The sequence below is a fragment of the Aphis gossypii genome, unplaced genomic scaffold (genome assembly GCF_020184175.1).
Source record: "Aphis gossypii isolate Hap1 unplaced genomic scaffold, ASM2018417v2 Contig00050, whole genome shotgun sequence".
NCBI lineage: Eukaryota > Metazoa > Arthropoda > Insecta > Hemiptera > Aphididae > Aphis > Aphis gossypii.
In genome coordinates, this window is record NW_026082991.1 from 4,356 (window position 1) to 19,433 (window position 15,078).

The following is a 15,078-nucleotide window of genomic DNA, read 5'->3' on the forward strand; positions in this document are numbered from 1 at the left end:
TTCAAACCACATCTCATTCGTACACTAGCACCACACATGTCGTTAGTCATGTAGTCTCTTTGACGCGGTCCCGCGTAACAGCCATTTGAATTCAAACGGCATTTACGCGGAAAGCCGCTAATTATTACTTTTCTTACCAACCGCCAGGTGACGACGGACGACACCGGTGCGCGATAACAGCGCGCGGACCGGTCGAACCGCCGACACCGCGAACCGGACCAAGGCTCAGCAGTCTTGTGATCCGCGCCTTACGCTTACCACCTATTTAATTTTCCCCGTCGTTTGTTTTCTTTAAAAACCACCAACGTCACCACGTTTTGGCACGCCTCGTTTTCTTCTTGAATATCTTGTGCACAGTGTCAGTTCTTTTTGTTACATATGCTTGGCTCTACAAGAGCAGACAATCATTCAGTCTGTCCTCAGCCTTATACTGCTTCTCACGTCTCAACCGTTCTCTCGCAGTTTTTATATTTTTTCAGTGTTTAATATTTTTATAAGTGATGGCTGGATCAATCGCTGACAACTCTGCCTTGTATAAAAAGAAGACCTTTACTTATGTGCCACCGACACCACCAGCTGAACTCATCGAATCTACTAGCTACACAGTAGACTTTGCATCCCGTAGGTTTGTACATATTGGTTTTGACCCGAGTGAAAAATTACAAGTCGTTGTTCATTTATTAACTTCATCGCGGTACGTGCATATTACTGCAGATTTTATGAAAAAAAATATTCGGGTTCATGGGGCATATCTTGTCGTTCATATCAGACACACCACAAAAATATAAGCGAGTTATATTTTATGAAGACGAAAAAATGAAACTATCGAGTATGATGTACAGCGGAGAAAATGTGTTGGTGATTGAAACAAAAAATCGTGATGGATGTAGAGTACTGCTGAATCGGGGCGACCTTCTTCGACTTCAATATCTCGAATGTTCTATTTTCGAGAGCATCGTGCAAAAAGAAGTATTCACCGGTCTGTTGATTATAAAACAATATGAAGAAATTGTCGAGTACCTCGACAAGAAATGTAGACAGCATAAATCACCGCCGAAAACTGTTGACGAGATGGTAGTTTTCATTAAGAACATACAAGACGATCGAGTCGTTAAATCTATACCAAATTTCTCCAATCAAATACAGGTGTGTGCAGCTGAACAGTTAGCTGAATCATTGTTACACCAGAGGGCAAACAACTCGCATGAGGTAATTAAAAAATATATTATTATTCCTTAAACAACAATTATTAAATATTTTTTTTAAATTTTAGTATTCCAATGAAACGACGGTCAACCGCGTTTCAGGACCGCGGCAAAGAGACTCCATGACTAACGACATGTGTGGTGCTGGTGTAGGAATGAGATGTGGTTTGAAAACGCCCGATAATTTTTCAGTGAGAATATCTGCTTTTTCTTTGTCTGTTGAAGCAAGTGAGTTGTCCGCTCAGTGGAGAGGCGGAGGGGAATCCTCAATTCGTAGTAATGGCTTCCTAGACAGAAGAATTATCGGGCGTTGATAGCCATGAAAAATAATAAAATTAAAAAACGTAAACGTAGACTGTGGTGTAAAAATTGGTTACAAAAAAGAAACGAATATTCTCACATTAATCTGTTGACCGAACTCAAGTTGTTTCCAAAAGACTGGCATAATTACTTGCGAACGGACGAAGAAACGTACTTTCAACTTTTTTCATTACCTAGTGACACCATTCATTAAAAAAAAAGATACAGTTATGAAAAAATCTATTTCCCTACACGAAAGGTTGACAGCAACGCTCAGATTTTTAGCTACGGGAAGAAGTTACGAAGACCTTAAATTTTCAACTATTATATCACCACAAGCTCTTGGGTATATTATACCTACCTGAAACGTGTGAATCAGTGTACAAAGTACATATTACATAAAGATTACTTGAAAGTAAGAAGATTTTTCGTTATGAAAATAATATTAACAATTTACAAACATATCATATCATATTATTATTATACATTAAATCCTCTATTTTTAAATAAAACAATGTGTTGGATACACAATCAAATTTTAAATTCGGCGCGCTGCATGCGTTCCGAATTTGTTGCAACGTTGTCACCCTGCTGCTCCGCCGACGGAGTCTACGCAAACTGGACTTTGTACTATGAGGAGGGGACGGGTACTGTCGCGGTCTAGCCGTTGGTCGCCGACACCCGCCACCGCCGCTTTTGTCGTTCACCAGCCGTCTTGGCAAATTGTCGTATCTTTTTCTACGACCCGGTGCGCCCGTTACCGTTATCCGCCATTATTTTCTATATTTTTTGTCTTCGTGCACCCGAGCCCTCGCGCTCATTTAAAGTTCTCGCGAGTGTTTTCCGCGACTTGCTTTTGGCCGCCTGTGCCAATCGACGGCTCACTTTTTCGTCCGTCCGTTAATCGTGTGTGACTTGTGCACTGCTCGTCCACAAACCACGCGTTCCGCCCGTCCATTTCAAACGCTGTGCGAACCGTACCGTAACCGTCGTGGTATGATTTGGTACCACGCGCTGTGCACCCGGTTGCATCGTCTCAACCCGTTCGTGTCGTCACGTACGTGTACCGAGTTTTGGCCCCTGCCGCCGAAGATCACATCGTCATATTGATTTTCGTTCTTGTCCATCTCCTTGCTGGACGTCGTTGTTTGTATCACCCCGCCGTTATCACCTGCTATCAACCTCGCCGTATCAGGTCGTACACACGCTCATATCATTGGTTATTATTTGTCGGCACATCCGACGTGTTTTTTTTGTATCATTATCAATTTCGATTGATTTTATTATTCGACGTCGTCCTCGACGCGTATTGTATATTATATTTGTATTATTTCACCGATCGGTTTGGGATCGCGTGACTACTAACACTAGTTTTTAAGCTACCTTATTTTGCAGCATATTATAATAAATTGTTCCTTACCTTTTCATACCGTGAACACTGTTCTTGTTAATTAGCCTTTCACACATCTTCCTATTCTCAACTTTTCAAATTCCTGAACCTGCCCTAAATATACAGTCCACTTTCTCCCTTCCTACAGGGTTATCGACAGACCACCAACGACGGAGTAAATCTCACACGAACCGGCACTTGTAGGCAGCTTCCAGCGCACACACGCGCCTACACGCGTCATCCGGCTTGATGTGATCATATTCATGTTTCTCTGTAGAGTCCTTTGATGATATTTCAATTTTAGGCGGTATCCGATAATTACGCTTTTTAATAAAATACGATAAAATTTCAATACAAAGTTCTATTGTTATTAAAACTAGCAAATATCTGTAAATATTTTTTTCTAAGTTCTCTTTAAAACTGTTTTTATCATTTGGTTTGGATGAATAGTTTAATGCACTACCAGATGTAAACCATCGTATTTATTGTTTGTTATAAATGTAATTATGTGACATATCGTAACAATTTCTGTTTTTAGTGCGTAATATGCATTTTAAAGGCTGAAAAAATAGAAACTAGTATTAGTTGAGGAACTCGATAACAATTTGATTTATAAAATATATAGTTTGTACTGGAATACTGGATGAATTTTAAATAAATTGACTAAAGTTATACGATACCTTGCCAGGGGTCAATCGGTTAAATCCAACTAAATGACGTGGTTCTAAAGTAAACTCTTTACCTATAATAATAGATAAAAATTATAAAATATTAATACTATGTTATGAATGTATTTCTGAATACCATCATTTAGTAATTAAAACATTGAACTAGAGATAAAGAAGGACCATAGTCACAAACAAAACTCCTTGGAATTTTGTATCGATACATAAATCACCTCATGCTTAAAGCGTTAAAAAAAGATATGAAAGTCCAGCAGAAAATATAAATATTTTAGTGCTTAATTTATGTTTTTATAAAATATTGTTTCTATTGTATTTCAAAAATTTTGGTGTTGGCGCATGAAGTGCTCACAATATTTAGAGCAGCTTGGGCGCAACCTAAGTAATAGAATATATTATATACTTGTTGGCTCGCCTCCAGCTTTAATAATAACAGATTAATGGGCCTTAGCGGCCAGGAGGGTAGGCAACTTATTGCAATACCGTCCCATGAATACAATAAAAGACAATGGTTGTATTGTATTACATAAAATTTGTATAATAATAATTTGACCACTTGGTCCAACAAATGAATAAAATAGTTACAATATATCAGAGACAGTGGGGTAATATCAGTCAACTTATTAATATCATATAACAATGGTATACTCAAATAATATTAATAATAATAATAATGACCCGTCGGTCAATGACTAGTTATAATAAAATATGATTGAATATGGTGCACCATATACCCTTGGGGTTATGGCGTCTTGAGGTGCCGGGATCCGTATAATAATAATCAGATTAAATACAATAAAAAGTACAAGATTGATCCCGCACACACTCAAGAACGCCGCTAACCTCAACACGAAGAAACGAAGAACACTCACAATACACACTGCTACAGCGGACACACAACTCAACAAACCACGAGAAACACAATCTTCTGCTGGTAATCAATGACCGCCCTAAACTAGGGGAAAAACAATTAAATGATTGGCAATAAATGCGCGAACGATATTTACCTAACAGAAGATATCACAAAACACAAGAAAAACGTGGTTTGACAGCTGCAGCAGGAACAAGAAAAACAGTATGGCGCGGGCGCACGGCTTGCTGGATCGTGGACAGCGGACAAAAATAAAGTGCACGAATTTACATATAACGGACAGGAGAACGAAGAAACTCAAAAGAACGGTCTTTCAGTGACACCACACTAAAACAATAAACAATGGAAAAACTAGAAACTTTGTGACACTGAAAGCATGACTAGATGAAAAACTTAAAGTTTTGAACATAACCGAATATAAGAAAACATTGATAATGATTCCACAGCTGGCCGGTCGCACACAAACGCCTGATAAGCGTCAGCCGACGAAGGCTGCAACTGTGGAACGCACCGTTACGTGCACACGAAAACGATAACAAAACGAAACGAAACGGAACATGCTACATTGAATACCAACAATACTAGATCAAAAAAAAATAAGAAAACTGTGGACTGTATAGTTGTGTTAAATACTGTTGGTTGTGGGGTTGGTCAGCCTGCTACAAGGCCGGAGGATGCATGGTACTGATGGAACGGTCGAGTCAGTCAGTCGGGTCCGGTCCATGCGTCTCTCGGTCCTCGGTAGTGAGTTGTGATGTTATTTGTAATTGGATTCTTTAATTATGAAATATAGAGTTGTTTTTATAGCATTGTTGTGTTTTATAATTCATATTTAATAAATCAGAAGTGGGATACGAGGATCCGGTATCACAAGGTGGATTACGTGAGTGAACGTGTTGTTCGATCGGTGTCGAACACGTGGATTGTAACGGACGTGCGAAGAGATTCCAGACGTGTCGACCTGAGTCAGACGTACGAATCAGCCAACGTTCGCTACAGTTACAGAATATAATAAGCAAATTGACGGTCGTGTAAGTATTCTGGTTGCCGGTGTGAAATATTTGGAACACGTGCGCCAGTTACAACGGACGTGATCAAGCGAACGTTGAGTGGAACGAGTGTCGCATACAGTGGTGAAACGTCGCGAATTGGAGGTTAGTCAAGTGTCGTGTCGCAGAAGTGTCACAAGCCAACCAATTACCGCGGTATGTTATCAACTGATAATGATGGATAATGATAACGAGATAGGATCGAAAGATCAACAACAACAGATAAAAGCGCCGACGTATAACCAATTGACAGCGTTGGTCGAAGATTTACGGATACGTTTGCGAAATGCTGAACAAACTACAGTACAAGCGAGAAGTGATTCGTCGGTAAATGGTACGGATTCGACGAGATGCAATGAGATTCGCATGTTCACAAATTTGGACCATTCCGTGAATGTGTTTACGGGTAATGAGTCGAATTACGATGCGGCTGACTGGATACAATCAGTTGGAAATGTGGCAGACCTGAATGCTTGGCCGGTTGCATACAGAATGCAGTTCGTAAGGGCAAATGTAACGGAAGCGGCACGAGATTGGTTCCTGTATAGAACATTCGCCGACTGGGATGACTTTGTTAAACAATTTCGTACTACGTTTGTGCGTAAGATGCTGATCTCAGACTGTTGGGACGCGTTGAAGAAGCATAATTTTCCATTGCCAGATATGCATGAACAGGTCGAAGCATTGTCAACGGGTAAGTACTTTGTACAATTGGATTTGGCTAATGGATACTTGCAATTGCCACTAACCAAGGACGCTCAGAAGAAGACGGCATTTGTCACGCCCGACTACACGGGACAGTTCACGTGCTTGCCATTTGGACTCGCAGATGCGCCTGGAGAATTCACAAGGCTGATGCACAAGGTGTTGGGTAAGTTGCGAAATACGGTTGTGAAAAACTACTTGGATGATTGGGTCGTCGATGCAACAAATTGGACCGAGATGTTGGGAAGATTGAAGCAGGTGCTGATGCGATTACGGTTCGCCAATTTGACTCTGAAACCGGCCAAGTGCTCACTGGGAGCTAACTCCATAGAATTTCTGGGTTTTGTCATTGGTGGAGGAACAATATGTCCAGGGAATGCGAAGACTGGAGCGGTCCAGGGGTTCCCAAAACCGAAGGATGTGCACGAAGTACGCAGATTTCTGGGGTTAACTGGTTTCTTTCGGCGTTTTGTGGAGAACTATGCTACAGTGGCGTTGCCATTGACGAACTCAACTAAGACTGGATTGACGTTTGAGTGGCGTGAACCACAGCAGGAAGCGTTTGAAAAACTGAAGAACGTTTTAGTAAGTAAACCAGTGATGAAAATGTTTAATCAAAACGCATTCTCGACAGAGGTACATACGGATGCCAGCTCCGTTGGAGTAGGGGCAATGCTGTTGCAACGAGACAAGGACGGAGAAGCACCAAAATTAGTATATTGTATCAGCAAAAAGTTGACGGAGGCCGAGTCAAAGTACCACTCAGGGAAATTGAAATTGATGGCGGTGGTATGGGCGGTGAATAAATGGCGGAATTTACTAATAGGTATCAAATTTAAAATATTTACAGATTGCCAAGCATTGATCTACCTAAGGGCTCATCGAGCTCTGAGACCCCAAATAGCTAGATGGCACGATCTGTTACAAGAACATGATTATGACATACAACATCGACCAGGTACAAAGATGGCGCACGTAGACGCACTGTCCAGGGCACCAGTGACGGAGAGTGGCGGAACGACACTGGATGATGTGTTAACGGACAGACTGAGCGTATATGTGACTATGAGCCAGGAAGAAAAGGTACTGATGGCACAAACAAATGACGTAGACATCAAAGAGATAATCGAGATATTGAATAGGCCAGCGAACGAGAGAACCAAGTCAGACAAATCCCGAGCTCAAGGGTTTGAATTGCACGGCCAGCTACTATATCGAATATATAATGGGAAAGAACTGTTTTTTATGCCCAAGAGTATGCGTAAGAGCATAACAGTCGGGGCACATGATCTGTGTGGTCACCTGTCGGTGGAAAAGACGGTGAAACAAATTTTACAAGATTACTGGTTCACGGGAATGAGGCGTTATGTGAAAAGACATGTGAGCATGTGTATTGAGTGTTTGATGACCAAGCGACCAAGAGGGAGGCAACCAGGGCTATTGCACCCTATACCAGTAGGACGGCGACCGTTCGACATTATTCACATGGATCACATTGGACCGTTTTGACAACAACAACAGGCAACAAGTATATACTAGTCATAGTTGACAATCTTACAAAATTCACATGTTTGTTTGCAGCGAAGGATACAAGTGCAGATGGAGTAATAGTTGGCTTGATGTTATTAGTACAAATGTTTGGCTTGCCAAATCGAATAGTGACCGACAGAGGGACTTGTTTTACCGCCAGGAAGTTTGAAGAGTACTGCGAAGAGAAAGGTATACAACATACATTAAATTCGACACGGAGATCACAGGCGAATGGACAGGTAGAACGTACCAATAGTGTTGTGCTGTCCATGTTACTCACGCAGGTGACAAGCGAGGACGAATGGGACAAATGGCTGCCAGATGTACAAAGGCAGATTAACAACAGCGAGAGCAAGGTAACCCAGAGAACACCCTTCGAGCTGGTACACGGTTATCGACCACGTTTTGGACTGGGAAGGACAAGGGTACTGTCATGGACTGTGGACGTTTGGACTTGTCCAGATGAGTTATGGGAGGAAGCCAGGGAAGCTTCGGAAAAATCCAAGGCAAGGATGAAAGATAACTATGACCTACATCGTCATGACAACACAAAATATGTAGTTGGAGAAATTGTTGTGATGACCACAGTGCCTACTCATACAGGGCAATCGACCAAGTTACAGAATAAGTATAAAGGGCCATTGACAGCCACTGAGGTATTGCCAGGAGACATATATCGTGTTGCCCAATTACAGGAAGACCAGAAAAGGCTGTATACTACGACAGCACATGTCTCTCAACTAAAGTCTTGGAAGTTGGAGGAAGAACTGGATGAGACAATGAGTAATGAAGGGGATGGAAGCCAAAGTCCGATCAATACAACCAGTAGTGAAGAAGAAGATGATGAGTTGCTACCGGTACAAACAGACAACAACGCTGGAGTTAGGAGATCATCTAGAGCACGCAGGGAGCCTTATAAGTTGGTGGATTATGTACACTGATGATGTTATAAATTCTTTAAAATATTGTATATATATATTGAATATGATGTTATAATTTGTTAAATTGTCTGTTCATTGAAATTAGTTTGTATCATTTGTTTTTTTTTTGTTACTATGGTTTAGTTCATACTAGTAGGACATGATCATTAGATGTGTGCAATGAGATACCTACGTTGACTGTCCGCTTTATATTTTGTTTGGTTAATTTTTTTTATTTTTATGTTATAATATGTAAGATGCTATGGGGCCATAGCTAAGTCAGGAAGGCCGAGTGTTAAATACTGTTGGTTGTGGGGTTGGTCAGCCTGCTACAAGGCCGGAGGGTGCATGGTACTGATGGAACGGTCGAGTCAGTCAGTCTTGTCCGGTCCATGCGTCTCTCGGTCCTCGGTAGTGAGTTGTGATGTTATTTGTAATTGGATTCTTTAATTATGAAATATAGAGTTGTTTTTATAGCATTGTTGTGTTTTATAATTCATATTTAATAGTTGATTATAGTGTATATTTAACTTAATACAATAGTAATAAAAATAATAAAAATCACAGCCAGTAAAAATGTATAATAATATATACATAACAGTAGTATAACAGTAGCAAATATTATAATATGCCTTAACGGCTATTAGAACATCTTAATAATGTAGTATATAATAATAATTCAGGACCCGTCGATCACACTCACACAAATATTTGGTCGACCAATACTCACATAACAGTTGAGACACATACCTGGTTTTACACCCACGCTATCGCACCAGGGCCTGTATAGTTATGTCAAATAAGTTACAATAAAAAACAAATTGACCCTGCGTACGGGCGAATGTGTGCTGACAACTGTTCACGAAGACTTCATAACAATAAAACACCGAATGCAGCCGGTACAGGATCTCTAGTATACACTACTGTCCCCACGAGCAACGAGGTACATCAAAACACGTTGAATCACTACACAAATCGCTGGTAATTTTGACCACCCTAGACTGGGGAACACCGAACAACAAATTAGTGATGGCAATGAAAATGCACAGAACGATAATTACCAGACGATGAATTCACAAAATCATAACAACGTGGTTTTGGAGGACTGCAAACAGAACATGAAACTGGTGTTTTATGAACAAGCTGACTGAACAGCGGACTAAACTGAAGTGGTTTTAATTCACAACTGACATGCAAAAGAAAACTAGATGAACGGTCTTTCAGTGTCACCACATTAAACAATAAAACTGGTAAAACTAAGACCTTTTTTGATACTGAAAGCATGACTAAACGAAAAGTAACTTTGAAGTTTTGAACATTAACGAATCTTTGAAAACATGAAGTTAGACTGAAGGTAAAAAACAAAATTGTTATCTGTTCTTTTCATAGTATAAGGTCTACGATTCTTTTTAACTTTTTTATCATTTATTAGTTGTTTATATTGTGTTTTTTATCCATCATGTCTTATCAACTATAAAAAGTCATGGAATAATCAAATAAACATTATTTTTTTCTTCAAAGATACTGGTTTTTGCTTATCAGATGTAAGTTGTCTTCCTCATTTTTGCTAAAGGCGTCATAGACCCCTTATACTCATAGACGGAACAAGCTAGTAGTTTCCGCGGTAAAAGGTGGCTGCGCTGCACATGTTGTTCTATACTTCTGCGCATGTGCGTAGGACAAACCAGGTTGAGCATAAAACGCTTATTATTACCGTATCGTATTATCATATTTCTATAAATAAGCATTTTAACTTTTAATAAAAATATGTATTTTTGAAATATCAAAATCAAATTACACTACAATTTCTTACAATCAAATACCTATATAGCTAGAGCCGCGGCCAAATGAATGTGCGGTTGGTGGCTCCGCCTACTTTTTCCGGCGACTGATTAGAACTCATAATTTTAGGTAACGTTCACACATGAATAGCGAGCGATTTTCAAATTCGTTTCGAATAAAACGAATTTTTTCTAGCATATTACTACGTAAACGCAGGCTTCCTTTGTGTTAAAAGGTTATATAGTTATTGTATCAAATACGATGATACGATTACTTTATTTTCAAATATACCGCCAACAGCTGTACTATTCAGTGTGATATCGTCTAGCGGTGGGCGGAGCCACCAACCGCACATTCATTTGGCCGCGACTATATAATACATGGATTATATTTTAGTCTAACTATTCCTATACCACTTAAAATTATAACTTGCGTTAGACCAGACTAATATATATTAAGTCTAGACTATGTTTTATAATAATTAACAGGGCTGGGACTATATGCTTAAAATCAAAAATGCATGTATATATTTAAAAATCCAACAATATAAAATGTGTGTTAATGTAAGTTATTCACAATTTAAAGAAGACATAAATCATGAGTATGCTTTAAGTATCAAAAAATCTATCACCATTAACTTATTTTACTTAGGTTAGGTATAATATATTTATAATGGTTTTTGTCTTTAAGTTTCATTAGTTTAAATGCTGTCCTTAAAACCAAATACTTATACAGAAAATTAAATTTTATAAATGTATTAATAATTTTTATACATATACAAATTTAATTTATTATGTAAATAATTAAAAAAAATCCTATTTAAAAAAAAAAAAGGTAAAATATGCAGTATAAATTTTAAAAAATATGCATATATAGGAAAAAAGTTGGAAATAGGTAGGTATGCTTAAATATGTGCAAAAAGCTTTTAAATTTCAAATCCAGACACCAAAAAACAAATTTATAATGAATCAGATTTATTCTATTTGCTTTCTGAACAAATGTTTTGCGAATTTGAAACATATTTTATGTTATCAGAAATGACAACACTGCTAAGAGGATAGCTATGACCGCACCACCCAACCCCGCCAACTGGTGATGCTCCGTCTATGAGTATAAGGTCTATGAAAGGCGTAATCCATTAATTTTTTTATAGTTAATAGGTCTATGCGCAAGACGATAACATATCACAAGACATAGGTATACCATTGTTTTATTCTGTGCATATACTATAGTGCGGCCAGAAAAATTAGGCGAGTGACCGTCGCGCCCCAAGTGGAAAATTCTCATCAGTGTTTCCTAGAATACATTCCCGCGTAAAATAATTTTAAACGCTCTGGCATATTATGTCTATAGAATGTACCTTACGATAATAAAAAATTTGTTTGTAAAGATACACAACATTTTTCATAAAACAGCAACTGCACTATTTTTTCTCTATAGCTATTCCGCTATGCATTTAATAAGCTATATTTTTAGAACTCCTGATTTGCATGAAAACGGTCATTTGGGGCGCGACGGTCACCCGCCTAATTTTGCTGGCAGCACTATACCCGCACATGGCAGAATTCAAAATCTTTGAATTGTGATTGCATGCGTACCTAGGCAATTGGTTTAGTATAAAATGTATACTTTTTTTATTCACGTTTCAAAGTTAGGAGAATTATTATTTTTCACTAAATTAATAATTATTAATATAATAAGTGAAAGATTATATGCAATCTTCTAAAATCCTAGATTTATATTAAAAATTAATGTTTTTATGTGGTATCTTTTTTAGTGACTAAAATTTGTAATCACAATAATAAGTAATATTGAACTAACCATCAGCTCCCTTGATTGAATCTTTTGTAGGATCAAAGTCCAAACGAGGTTCAATGACTAAAGCAGTAACTAGCTCTGGAGAAGTGATCAAAGCATGCGTTGCTGCATTGGCATCTTTAAGTCTAGTAATTATATTTTTATATACAATTCCATCTCTTTCAATCGCTGCTCTGATTTGTTCCGATCCAGGAGTAACATTAAATGGAATCCTGGATTTACGGGCATGGACCAATTGCGCTTAAAACAAAATTTTTATACTAGGGTCAATATACCAATTGCGCTGCATATATTTTACGGTTAGTGTACCAATTGCTCTCTTTATATTTTACGGTCAATATAGTATATACCAATTGCGCTTGAATTTAAATTATATTATTCTAAATTGCCATGCTCAAATTATTATTATTGTTAAAACATGCAAAATACAAATATTATGATTACCATAAACTCAAAATCTTATTACTTTATGACTTATGTTTAAATATATTTTTTAACAGTGTATTATTATATATATTAATATAGGGAATTTTATGAAACGTTATTATTATTACGCACATATTTTGATTACGGAAGTACGCATTTGAGTGATGGACGAAAACAAGTTTTCATTATCATCGGATATATTTTATCAGCCTAATTGTTTCGTTGCACACGATATACTGTAGATAGAAGAACACATTGATGATACCCATTATAAATATAAATCATATTGATAGGTACCCAATACTTATGTCTTGTTAATCATCGTTTAGTATACGTTTTAGTTGTTTGACGTTACAATATGGATCGTTTTACAAAAGCTTTTAGTGAAAAAGGTAAACCGTTATTAGTTCTTGACGAGTTTAAGTTCCGAAAATGTACTATTTCAAAAAATGGAATAAAATAGAGATGTATAATTAAATCGTGTACTTCGAATTTTTTATGTGATGTGAGTGAAACGGTGCTTTTAAAATCGAATTTTGATCATAAACACGAAGCAAGTTCAAAATATATCAATAGACAAATTGTTGCTAATTCATTAAAAATAAAAGCAACAGACCAAGTTACAACACGACCACTAAAACTAATTCGGAATGAAGTGCAATCAAGTGCGTTAGATTTAACATTAAACGATGTGCATTCTATACGACGAAGCGTTTATCGTGCTCGTAGAAAAAAGGTACCACCTTTACCAAAAAATGTAACCGAAGTGCATACAGCTTTAAATAATTTGGATACAAATACATACAAGGGTGAGAATTTATTGCTTATAAACGACAATATGTTGAATATAATATGTTTTTCCACCAAATCAAACTTAGAATTTTTATGTAGTTGTGACAAAATATTTGTCGATGGAACATTTGAATTTTGTTCTAAATATTTTTACCAACTTTTTACAATACATGGTTCAAAAAATACCATCTAATATAGAAGTATAAAAACATGATAAATAATAACAGTGTGGAGAATAAAAATAAGATATAAAATAAACGAACAAATAAAAACATTTCTAACTTCCCATAATATGGCAAACTTTTTGTAAGTTAATTTAAATGGTATAACACTTTTAATTTATTGTACTTAGTTGAGTAATGTTGACCCCACAAAGCTATGTTTACCCAGACAAATTCTTATTATTTTATTCTGTTGTAACTGAAATGGTTTGATTACATTTTCAAGTGTGCTACCCCAGATCCTAATGTCTTATTGGAACACTGCCTGATAAAAAGACACAATTCTCATGCGGTATTGTGGTAAAATGAAATGCAGTTTATAAAAATTATGAACTGATATGCGCGGGCGATTTATTAAATAATTTATACGTAGATTTAACCTCAAATGATTATTGAAAGTAACATCCATGGTTGAAATATATTGTATATTTCACCATGGTAACACCTAAATATCTAATAGGTATACTTTGTATTCTTAGAATTGTATGACTAATATTTAAGTTATTACATATATTTTCATCGTTTTCAAAAAAGAGAATTGTTAATTCGTTTAAAGGAATATTTGCGCTATTAATAATGAAAGTCAAATAAAAAGTCTTAAATATTCAGTGACAATTGCATGTATGTAAGTAAATGTTTAACTTTATTTAGTTAATATGTTGTTTTAGCATGAACAGATTTCCATGTCTTGCCTGAAGATAGCCGACACATTGTATCATCTGGCAAGGGCGTATTTCTGGGGGGGGGCGATCGCCCCATCGCCCCCCCCCAGAGCCTCTGTTTTTATTTCTATTTAATAGTACCTACTTTAATATTTTCGTAATTATATGTAATTATGATACAAAAAGTTTTTTTTTTAAATTGTATCAATAAGTCGCCCCCCCCCCCTTGAAAATAGGGCCAGAGACGCCCTTGTCATCTGGGTATGTTCCCTGTGAACTTGCCTAACCAAATTATAGACTTTTGTTTATTATTTCATTATTAGGTAAAATGTATAATACTACATATGCATTTTTTGTGGCTCCAGTCGGACGCTAGCCACACTTTGACCACGTCCTGCGCATTGACGCACAGCAAGTTCAAGTCAACGTCGACGTGCGAGCGATACTCCCGGGCCATCGTGGATGCCGTCCTTTTGCTCGATCGTCATCAGCGTCCTCCTGGACGACTGTATCGTGTCCAACAAGTGCTTGTACGCCGCTTCCAGCATCTTTTCCTCGTCCTTGGTCATGGACTTCCCGCACACGGCCAACTTACACATGTAATGAACCACGTCCGAGGACCGTTAGGTCCGTTTCACCGACTTGGAAGACTTTTACTTTTAACTCGCAAAAAATTCGGTTATTAACTAACTAATAAGTTTTCCTTAGGTATTGTAAAATATAT

General features: G+C 37.5%; 1 long non-coding RNA gene and 1 pseudogene across 1 annotated transcript; both read left to right on the top strand.

Moving 5' to 3' along the window:
• Positions 1-500: 500 nt before the first annotated feature.
• Positions 501-1,519, top strand: LOC126553031 (uncharacterized; annotated as a pseudogene).
• A 12,700-nt stretch (positions 1,520-14,219) lies between these two features.
• On the top strand, positions 14,220-14,763 carry LOC126553030 (uncharacterized). Its single transcript, XR_007606434.1, has 2 exons — positions 14,220-14,317; positions 14,678-14,763. It is a non-coding gene; the product is annotated as an uncharacterized LOC126553030 (long non-coding RNA).
• The last annotated feature ends 315 nt before the right edge of the window (positions 14,764-15,078 follow it).